The following is a 12,045-nucleotide window of genomic DNA, read 5'->3' as shown; positions in this document are numbered from 1 at the left end:
CAGACAGATAACAGATACTACGGAGGCTCTCTGAAAGGCTTGGTTCAGAAGTCAGGAAGGGTGCGGAGTAAGAAGACATAAGCAGGTGGAGATATGCTCTGCTGACTCAGGAACGAACTGGACTGAGAGAAACCAACTTGGAATGCAGTCCTGGTGCTAAAATAGGAACAGAAAAGCCTCAGTGTGGAGGCTGGACCCCGAGCCATTGGAAGCCGCGATTTGGGTTTCCCACCGCGCGGCGACTGCCTCTACAGCGGCTCGGCAAGGAGAGAGGCGCACAGAAGCTCTGAGAACAGCAATCTGCAAACTGAGTCGAAAACAGGACGGGCAGGGAGGCGTGCACTGATTTGTGGTGAGGTGAGTGAGAGAAACTGACACTCTACCACAGTTTGACTCCAGCAGAGGACTTTCTGGGCCCGGGCAGTCCTGCGGGAGCAGGGCGTGGTGGCGACTCCAGCCACACATCCCCCTCTCGGGCGGGATTGGTGAAAAGTGCCTGCATGACGCTGCTGGCAGACCCAGTAGGCTGGCCCAACCCAGATCCCAGAGCCTGACGGTGGCCGGGAGGAGTGGCCCCGCGTAGGCTGCCTGGTCCGTAACTCCCTGGTATGCTGCAGTGGGCAGGAACACCTAACTGGCGCAATTCGATCAGGCTGTGGCTGACAGGGAGAGAAGCTGGGTCTCCTATATAAGCTTCCATATATAAGGAACAGAGAATATGGGAAGAGGGAGCAACAAGAAAGGCTCCTTGGCCCCCAATTCTGAGAAACAGGCAATAGCTGACACCGCACCAACAGATATAAAGCGCCATATAGAGAGCCTCATAGATCAATTCAGGAATGAAGTTATCAATGACCTGAAGCTAGAAGTATGCAGAATAGTTAGAGAAATGCTAAGCACCACCCAAGAAAAAACAGATGGTGGAATGGAAGAACAGAAAAAGAGGGGAGAATTGTTTGATGGAGAAAACAGAGAAAGCATAGAATACGTGAAGCAGGTTCAAAGGGACTATCGAGAAACTAAGAAGTCTATCGAAGTCTGGCATAACAGCTTGAAAGAAACTAAGGACAGACTATCTGAACTGGAGGGCAGACTTGTAATATGGGAGAATGAAATGAAAAACTTCTTAAAAATAACAAAGAAACAAACAGCAATAATACAAAGACAAGAAGATGATAAGAAGATCCATAACTTAAGGATTAAGAACATAAAAGAAGAAGTAGGGACACAAACAAGTGAACTACAAAAGCTACTCACAGAAATAATCCAGGAGAATTTTCCTAATTTAGCAAAAGGTAAAGATACTCAGATGTATGAGGCATACAGGACCCCAGCTACCTACAACCCAAACAGAGCAACACCCAGGCATATAATAATAAAAATTCCAGAAATTCAATACAAGAACATAATATTAAAAGCTGTCAGAGACAAGAAACAGACCACTTACAAGGGAACACCCATCAGAATTACAGCAGATTTCTCTGCACAAATCATCAAATCACGAAGAGCGTGGGGGGAAATAATTCAAGCTTTGAAAGATAATAATCTCCAGCCGAGATTGAGATATCCTGCACAACTGTCCCTGGAAATTGATGGAAAAACAAGATGCTTCCAGGATAAAGAGGAACTGGGGGAATTTGCAACCATCAGTTCAACTCTACAGAGAGTATTGCAGGATATTCTAAAAAAAGAAAAATACAAAGAACACAGAAATAGTGGTGGGGAGGCCACAACGAATGGAGCAGAGAACAAAATAAAGAAGACAAACTGACAGCTACTGACAGAAAAAGAGCTTAACAGAAATGAGGCAGAGAAGATTGGATGACAGGAATAGCTATTTTGGAGAAAATGACATCTTAATAGGTAATACTGATTTAGTATCATCTTGTTTTGAAGTCTCATCTAGCTTTTGTTCTTCTGTCTCCAATGGTCTAAATAGGTTGTATCTTATTGGATTTTATTATTTACGATAGTATAAGTAAAAACCTTTTAAAGACAAGGAGATTATACAGAAACCATTGTTCATTTTCTGTTAGTCGATTCTAAATACTCTGTAATGTTGTCATTCTCTTAAATGGTTTTACATTGTTTTGATATACTTAATGCTACAGTATACGAAGTTGTACTCAAGGATTTCAAGGAAAGAGTCAATATGGTAACTACTTTTTTTTTTTTTTTTGTCTTTTTCATTTTTATCGGTACCAGGGATCGAACTCACGACTGCCTGCTTGCAAGGCAGGCGCTTATGCCGCTGAGCTAAATCCCCAGCCCCTATGGTAACTACTTTTAGGTCAGGATTATCTGGTGGTGAAACACTATTCTGCTTAAATGGTTATGTTTTTTTTTTTTTTGTTTTTTTTTTGGTCTTTTTCCTTTTTACCGGTACCAGGGATCGAACCCACGACTGCCTGCTTGCAAGGCAGGCGCTTATGCCGCTGAGCTAAATCCCCAGCCCCAATGGTTATGTTTTGATCTGCGCTGTTTCACTGTTATGCTCTCTTTTATCTCAATCTCCACTCCATTATTTACTTTTTTATTTTTATCCTTTTAATTAAAGGAAAAAAAATAGCAGGATATATTATAGTAACCCACTTTGACTTTCCATTACCTCGATTTAAAGCCCTGTATTACTCTCACCATCTTGTTTTTGACTGATGTTCCCCTATTCTGTTTTGCTGGATAGTATCAGGTTCGAAAGTTTAGACATCAGCTGTGAAGATAATGAGATTCATTATAACGCCCATTCTCGTTGACTTTTATCTACTTTTGAAGACCTACAATGTCTCCAATGTTTTGGTTTTGTCGGTTTTATTCTTTACTGTTTTGTTCAATTGTATTATAACTAATGATATAGGCAATTCTATTAGAGATAGCCGGAGGCATTATGGTATCCATTGTTGATCACCTTGTATTATGTTTTTACATTATCTATTATGTCCACCCTTTTGACTTGACCGATTCTGTTCTGTTATGTCACATTTGGTTTTACTCTCTTCCAAAAAAGTAATAAGAACCGTGGGAGCAATGAAACCCAAAATGTGTAATAGTCATGGTACAAAAGAGAGGAAAAGAAAGTGCTCTAAACTATATAACTGCATGTATATTTAAGTGTATAAGATAGAAAATGATATCACAGAGTTTTATTGGATCATTGAACAGAACTGTTTGCAGTATCATTGTTGGAATGTCCACTTTACAAGCTTTAATTTTGTGACTTGAACAATTATTTCTAAGATGACAATATGTAATCCATTAACTAGTGAGTTCCTACTGTTTATTTTTTTTCTGTAAATCTGTATAACTTGTACCCTTTCTCTGCTTTTTTTTTCTTTTCTCCTTAAATAAAATTAAAAAAAAAAAGAAGTGAGCTAGTTAAACAAAGTGGCATGGCATGAAAAGTATAAATAAACATATTGTGGTGGCTGAATAGTCTCTTCCTCCCATCTGGAGAAGGGCTCCACCTGATCCAGTTTTCTGTCTCTATCTTTACTTTCTTCATCCTCTCATCATTCTTTCCCCTGAAAACTTGGAGAGCTCTCATGGACACCGACATGCTATATACAAGAAATATGTTCAACTCAAAAAAGAATTCATAGACTAAAAGTGAAAGGATGGAAAACAGTACTCTGTGTGACAAGAGCCCAGAAAAAGAGCTATGTTGTTTGCAGACAAAGTAAACTTCAAACCAAGAATGATAAAAGAGGTGAAGAAGGTGACTACATACTTGTTAGGGGAAACATTCAAGAGGAAGAGACAACAATCATAAATATGTATGCACCAAATATGGGAACATTCAACTATATAAGGCAAGTATTAATAGACATGAAAAATAAAATGAGCAATAACACAATTGCAATGGGGAACCTTAATACCCCACTGTCAAAAAATAGATGTCACCTAGAAAACAATATCAGCAAAGAAATATTAGAACTGAACCAAACCTGTAAACTAATGGACTTAGCAGATGTTTACAGATCTTAGATAACATAAGAAAATTCTACCTAAGATGTTTCCACCCAACAATACCAGAATATGTATTCTCAATTGCACGTGGGACATTCTCTAAAATAGACCAAATACTAACCCACAGAACATATTTTAATAAGTGCAAAAGATTTGAAATGATCTCATTTACATTATCTGACCATGGTGCAATAAAACTGGAAATTAATGGCAAAAGAAACTGAAAAAACTACATAAACATGTGGAAATTAAATAACACCCTTCTGAAAAACCCATGGGTCACAGATGGAATTAAAGAAGAAATTGAACAATGGCTACAATTAGACAAAAATGCAGATATAGCATACTGGAATCTGTGAGGACACAATGAAAGTAGTCCTAATAGGCAAATTTGTATCAGTGCTTTCTCACATTAGGAAAACGGAGCATCACAAATGAACAACCTAATGGTGCACCTCAAGCTTCTAGAAAAAGAAGAGCAAGTCAAGCCCAAAACCTACACAAAGGAGGACATCATAAAGATCAGAGCAGAAATTAATGCAATGAATACTAAGAAAACAGTACACAGAATTAATGATTTGAAGAGTTGATTCTTTGAAAAAATAAATAAAATTGATAAACTTTTAGCCAACCTTATCCAAAAAATGAAAGAAAAGACTCAAATTCATGCAATAAGGAGTAAAAAAGGTGAATTCACAATAGATCCTATAAAAATTCATATCATCAATACCTACTTCAAAAATCTTTACTCTGATAGGATGGAAAACACAGAAGAAATGGACAGAGTTCTAGATACATATGAGTTACCAAGGCCAAATCAAAAAGATATAAAAATTCTGAATAACCCAATATCAGTCAATGAAATTGAAAATGTAATTTAAAACCTACTAAAAAAGAAAAGCCCAGGTCCTGGTGGATTTACTGCTGAATTCTACAAGAAATTTAGGAAAGTTTTAATGCCAGTACTCCTCAAACTCTGATGAAGTTGAAAGGGAAGCAATCTTCTGTAATCTATTCCTGGAAGCAAGTATTACCCCAATTCCAAAAACAGAGAAAGACCCAACCAAAAAAGAGAACTACAGGCCATCTACCAAGTGAACACAGATGCAAAAGTCCTCAATAACATACTAGGAAACAGAATGCAGCAGTTCATCAAAGAAGATTATGCACCATGATCAAGTGCTACATCCAACACAGTTTCCAAATTACTGGAGGGAAGGATGGTGAGAAAATGGAGAAATAAAGATAAGAGACAATATATAGGAGGCTGAGGTCAGGTGGAGCCCTCTCTCTGAATGGGAGAAAGGAACTGCTCAACCACCACACTGCATTTATTTATATATTTTGCCGGTTGGTGTCACATAATATCCCTTTACCTAGCAACCTTGGACTGAAGTATTTTGTTTATATGGCCCATATTGGGCACTCTTTGTTTTTGGATGGGCCTTACCTCACCTCTGCATGTGTGATCAATTTCCAGTTTTGGCCACTCCCCACATCTCCCCCTTTTGTAGTTGTAATTGATGGGTGGTCAATTGAAGTTGGAGGAGCTATGTCTGGAGGACTCTGCAGACAATTTTCTATCTGGTGGCTATACTTTTTTCCTGGATGTTCAGGACCAAATTAGAGACCTGTATTAATTAATTTTTTGCTATCTATCAATGTTAGTTAAGTCTCTTCAGGAATCACCTTGGAACAATGCATGGCACCTCTTAGGCTGACTTTCAGTGTCAGCTGTCTATGTGATCCATGACCATTACTTGATCAAGTTGTTTTCTATGAGAGCTTGGGAGATTTTTTTTCCTCTCCTGGTGACTATCTTTAGGCACACTATACATCATAAATCACTTCTCTCTGTAGTCTCATGATCTTGTTGAGAAGACCAGGGACTCACTGAGTTATGAGACATTGCAACAGAGATTCTCTTATGTCCTAGGTCTTTACTGACCTCAAAGGACTGGAGCTAAAATATTGGCTGTCCTCCTAGCCCAAATATTTTTCTAGCTTTTGGTCTCCAGGTGTCAGTGGTTGAACCTCCAGAAGAGAAAAGTAATCACATTACATTTTAATGAAGGCAGTAAGCTTAATATTACTATCTAAATATCACGCACCATAGAACATAAAATAGAACCATTATTTTCTAACAACCATAGATGTTCTAATATTTGAATCCCTATAAAATGTTAATGGTTATATACTTATATATAATATTAGAAATCAAAAGCCATACATAATATTGCAGTAGGACAATATTGCTCTTAATGAAATGTACATCATATAACTTTTTGTTCAAGGCAGATGTCTCAATCTGAAAGAAAAGTCTATCACTATAAGCAATTCTACATTTTAGGAGCCTTATACATCTGCAGGCATGAATACATACAACATTACAAAAATAATAACAATTACAATCATCAGTCACATAAAAATGTTTGCGCCAAAGCATCTGTAAATCAAAGACTTTATTGTCTAGAAAACTTAATCTTTTGATTAATGAGCAAAGCAAACATATTACAATAATATTTTAATAACATTTATTTGGGTGTCTCCCATAAGGACATGGAGATGATTGGAGCCTTCTGTCAATGAACAAGGGCTGAAAAATATTTCCAGATCACTCCCAGAGCTCAAGGTCCCATCCAGGTCCCAGCCACACTAGACTAGCCTTGGCAGGTTTTGCAGCCTGAGTGGATTACACCCAGCAACTTTCTTCAATTACGGGAGTTGAGAGCAGGTGAAGTGAGTTCCAGGACATTAGTCTTTGCCCAGAGAGAATTTTAGCCTATCATCCACAGTGGTTAGATGCCTGCCCAGCTACCTGGAACACTGCAAGTGGCACGGGGGGCCTGAGGGCCTGACTGGACCACACTCAGCAATCTCCATTCAGTCCCAGGAGCCTAAGGCATAGGAAACGATTTCCAACACATCTAGGGGAAGCCTTAGAAAAACACTTGAAACACAGAAATATAGCAAAATAACAAAACAAAAAACCAAAATGCAGTATCAAACCTCCAGCCCATCCCAAGAAATCTTAGGAGCCATGTAAAATAGAAGAAAATATGTGCCATACACCTGAAATACCTGTAATAATAGCAACTGAAATAAAGAAGCAACTCCAGGAAATTTTAAGGAATTCAAACTAGAAATAATCTTCCAGGTAAAAGAAGAAATGATAAAAATAATGAAAGAGATGCTGAACATATCTAAAGAAGACACAGTTAAAAAAATTAGAGGAACAAAACAAAACAAAACAAAATCCCTGGATGAACAATTTAAGAAACAAACAGAATACATGAAGCAGATTCAAAGAGATATACAGGAAATCAAAAATTCCATTGAAAGTTATCAAAACCACCTCAATGAAAGTGAAGATAGAATTTCAGACTTCGAAGACAAGCTTGCAGCTAGTAAACAGGAAAGGAAAGATCTTTTAAAAATAACAAGGAATCAGGAAATAATTCAAAAGCTGCAAGATGATGCAAAGAAAAACAGCTTAAGATTAATAGGAACAAAAGAAAAAGAAAGGAACAACACAAATGATATCAAAAGGCTATTCACAGAAGTCATAACTGAAAATTTCCCAAACACAAGAATGGAAACTGACATTAGGATTAGTGAAGCATAAAGAATTCCAAATAGCCATAACCAAAACAAAACTACACCCAGATATATAATAATCACCATCCCAGAAATCCAACATAAGAATAGAATACTAAAAGCTGTCAGAGAAAAGACAGATCACCTATAAAGGAAAATCTATCAGAATCACAGCAGACTTCTCAACACAAACAGTGAAGGCAAAAAAGAGCATGGAGTGAAGTATTTCAGATCCTAAAGCAAAATGATTTCCAACCTAGACTGATGTACCCTGAAAAACTGTTCTTCAAAGTGGATGGATAAATAAGATACTTCCATGACAAAGAACATCTGAAGAATTTCATGAACACCAAGCCAACCCTGCAAAGAATACTGAAAAACAGTCTAGATACACATAGGAAAAAACCACTAAGCAGGTATACAACTAAACAGAATGGAAAGATAAAGATGCAACAGCAGAACAATAACAATTCTATATGTGACAGGAAACCAGAGAGAAATAAGGATAACTCATCCAGCAGCCACTGATAGATTGGAAAGCTATGACACTTTTGGGCAATGTAGAACTATACAGCTGGAAGGAATGAAAACCTTGTGACTTTAGTAAGCAAAGGAGTACAACTCATGATCAAGCTCAGGGGTAAAAAGGTTTAGCAACATTCAGATAGATAACAGGTTGGCCCCCTAATCTAAAAACTAAAAGAGCTTGTGGGATCCAAAATATACAAAGCACCCTGAGAAAGGGGAAGGGGAGGAATTGTCTAAAAAAAAGAAGGCAGAGGACATTGTTAATAGTGTATCAGGATTTAAAAGTCACAGTGGACTTATCGCTCTGTTTAGCTTGATTATATTTTGCTCTGGTCTGTCTACTCATATTAGATTTGAGGTCACAGACAGCTAACCGAAAAATAGCAGGTTATGCCACGGTAACTATCCTTAATTTCCTATTAACTTACAGTGAAACCCTGTATTACTTACATTGTCTTACTATGACTGATCTTATTTGAAGCTGGTTTGTTAGACCGCTGTTTAGCCTCGACTGAGTTTATTGGAATTTGGTATGCTTGATAGTATCAAGTCTAAGAGTAGAGGCAACTACTCTGAAGATGACAAGGTATAATAAGATACCCATTCTGGTTTGATTATTAACTGCTTTTGAAGTCCTACAATGTCTCCAATGTTGTGTTTTTATTAAAATTGCTATGTTCAATTATATTATGTCTGATGATGTAGACAATTCCATTGAACACAACAAGAGAAAGCATAGTAACTACTGTACATCACCTAATAATGTGGTTTTATATGTCTTTTTATTTCGTGTTTTTCTAGGAATTTGTTTTGTTATCTTGTTTTGATCTGTTTTTCCCTATAATACAGAAAGGATAGGTATACATGTAGAAATTCACACATGTGGAGAATTTCTAAATAGTTTACAGGAACAGAATATGTAATGCACGATGTAATCAACAGATACTCTGAAGAAGAAGGGACACTAAGTTACCCAGTGCTAATTCTGTAGCATTATGCTATTAAATCTAGAAATATACTATCATTCACTGTTCAGAGTGATGTTAGTCTAGTCTCTTACGTTCAATTTGAGCATATGTTAAGATAAAGACAACTACTATGAAGAGACTGAGAAACATTATGGTAGTCACTATTTACTTCCCCAAAATCAGGTCTTGAAGACTTAACAAGTCTTCATCTTATAAAAAACAAGCAAGTAGGACTGACAACCATATTACCAAGTTCTTGTTGGACTGTTGAGCAGAACTGTTTGCAGTGTCACTATTTGAATATCACTTTGTATGCTTTAATTTTATAACTCGAGCAACTATTGCTAAGATGAAGGTATGTAACATCGATTGGTGATTTCTTACTGTTTATTTTTCTGAAATTATATATTGTTTCTACCCTTTTTTCTTTTTTTCTTTCTCTTTAAGTTAAAAAAAGACAAGAGAGAGAAATAAAAGGGGTAAAGATAGGAAAAGAGAAAGCTAAATTATCATTATTTGCAGATGACATGATACTCTACATAGAAGACCCCCAAAACTCCATTGAAAGACTCCTAGATATAATAAATAAATTCAACAATGTAGCTGGATGCAAAATCAATGCTCAAAAATCAATAACATTTCTAGGGGCTGGGGATTTAGCTCAGCGGCATAAGCGCCTGCCTTGCAAGCAGACAGTCATTAGATTTTTTAAAAAATGATAACATTTCTATACACTAACAATAAAACCACTGAGAAATAAAAGAAGCCACACCCTTCACACTAACATCCAAAAAAAATGAAATACTTAGGCATTAATCTCACAAAAGAAGTAAAAAATGTATACAGGGAAAATTATAGTATCCTGAAAAAGAAATTGAAGAGGATGTCAGAAAATGGAAAGACATCCCTTGCTCATGGATAGGAAGAATAAATATTGTGAAAATGGCCATTCTCCCAAAACTGTTACACAGATTCAATGCAATCCCAATGAAAATACCATCAACATACCTCAAAGATCTAAAGAAATCAATCCTAAAATTTATCTGGAACCAGAAGAGACCTAGAATAGCAAAGGCAATTCTAAGCAGCAAAGGCAAGGCAGGAGGCATCACAATCCCTGACTTCAGGTTATACGACAAAGCAAGTGTAATAAAAAAATCAACATGGTACTGGAATAAAAACAGAGCCAAAGATCAATGGAATAGATTAGAAGATACAACCACAGCTACAAACACACTCAACCACCTTATCTTTGACAAAGGGGCCAAACATAGTCACTGGAAGAACGACAGTCTCTTTAACAAATGGTGCTGGAAAAACTGGCTCTCCACATGCCCAAAACTAAAACTAGACCCATGCCTATCACCATATTCTAAACTAAAATCTAAATAGATCAAAGATCTGAATATTAGGGGCTGGGGATTTAGCTCAGCGGCATAAGCGCCTGCCTTGCAAGCAGGCAGTCGTGAGTTCGATCCCTGGTACCGATAAAAATGAAAAAAAAAAAAGACAAAAAAAAGGATCTGAATATTAAAACAGAAACACTAAATCTGTTGGAAGATAAATTAGGTAAAAATCTTGAAGACATAGGGGTAGATAAAGAATTCATGAACAGGAATCAAACTGCATGGGAAATACTTCCCAGAATTGATAGCTGGGATCAAGTCTTATTAAAAAGATTCTGCATGTCAAAAGAAATCTCCAGCACAGTGAAAAGAAAATGCACAAACTGGGAAAAAATCTTAGTGAACTCCCCCTCAGACAAAGGACTTCTGTCTAAAACATATAAAAAATTTAAAAATATCAGACTCCCGAAATTCAAAGACCCAATCCAGAAATGGGCATCTGAGATGAATACACACTTTTCAGATGAAGAAATGCAAATGGAAAATAAATACATGAAAAGATGTTCATCATCATTACTCATTAGAGAAATGCAAATTAAAACCACACTGAGATTCCATCTCACTCCTGAAAGAATGGTCAGGATCAAGAAAACAACCAACAACACATGCTGGAAAGGCTATGGGGCAAAGGGACCTCTTCTGCACTGTTGGTGGGAGTGTAGACTGGTACAACCTTTGTGGAGGTCAGGCTGGAGATTTCTCAAAAAGCTGGGATTGGAAGTCCCATTTGTTCCAGCTATTCCACTTCTAGGCATATTCCCAGAACTGAAAACATCATACCACAGTGATATATGTGCACCTATGTTTATAGCAGCACAATTTATAATAGCCAGGTCTTGGAAACAACCTAAGTGCCCATCAACTGAGGAATGGATAAAAAGTTGTGGTCTTTTTATACAATGGAGTACTACTCAGCTTTAAAGTGATCACATTGAGATATTTATAAATAAATGGACATAACTTGAGACCATACTCATAAGCGAAATAAATCAAACTCACATATATAAATACCATATAGTCTCCCTAGTGTAAGAAATAGTAAGAGTACATAAGAGTTTATAGTAATCAAGATTCCCCATTACATTGCTCTGAAGCCTTATAATGTCTGCATTCATTAGTTGGAATGGTTTTATCATGGTTTGTTTGATTTTATTATCTGTGATAGTATAAACAGCTATTTTAAAGAAAAGAAGACATTAGAATAGCCAGAGCTGATTCAGTATCATCTTACTCTGAAGTCTTACTATGCTTTTGTTTTTCTGCTGCCTTTGGTTCTATCCTGTTATATCTTATTGGATATTATTATGTGTGATAGTATAAACAAATTTTCTATGGAAAATGAGATAATATAGTAGCCACTGTCCATTCTCTACTATTTGGTTCTGAAAGCCCTGTAATGCTTTCATTCTCTTGAATGGTTTTATACTGTTTTGTTAAGCTTGATACTATCGTATATGAAGTTATACTCAACTATTTCAAAGACAGAGACATTACGGTAGTTACTGTTAATTATGGGTTGTATTGTGGTAAAATGCTATGTTACTTGCATTGTTCTGATCTGATCTGCTTTGTTATGTCCTCTT

Source organism: Cavia porcellus, unplaced genomic scaffold, assembly GCF_034190915.1.
Source record: "Cavia porcellus strain 051 isolate PalLab524CR breed Dunkin Hartley unplaced genomic scaffold, mCavPor4.1 scaffold_8, whole genome shotgun sequence".
In the NCBI taxonomy this organism is placed as follows: Eukaryota; Metazoa; Chordata; class Mammalia; order Rodentia; family Caviidae; genus Cavia; species Cavia porcellus.
This window is presented reverse-complemented; position numbering follows the sequence as displayed.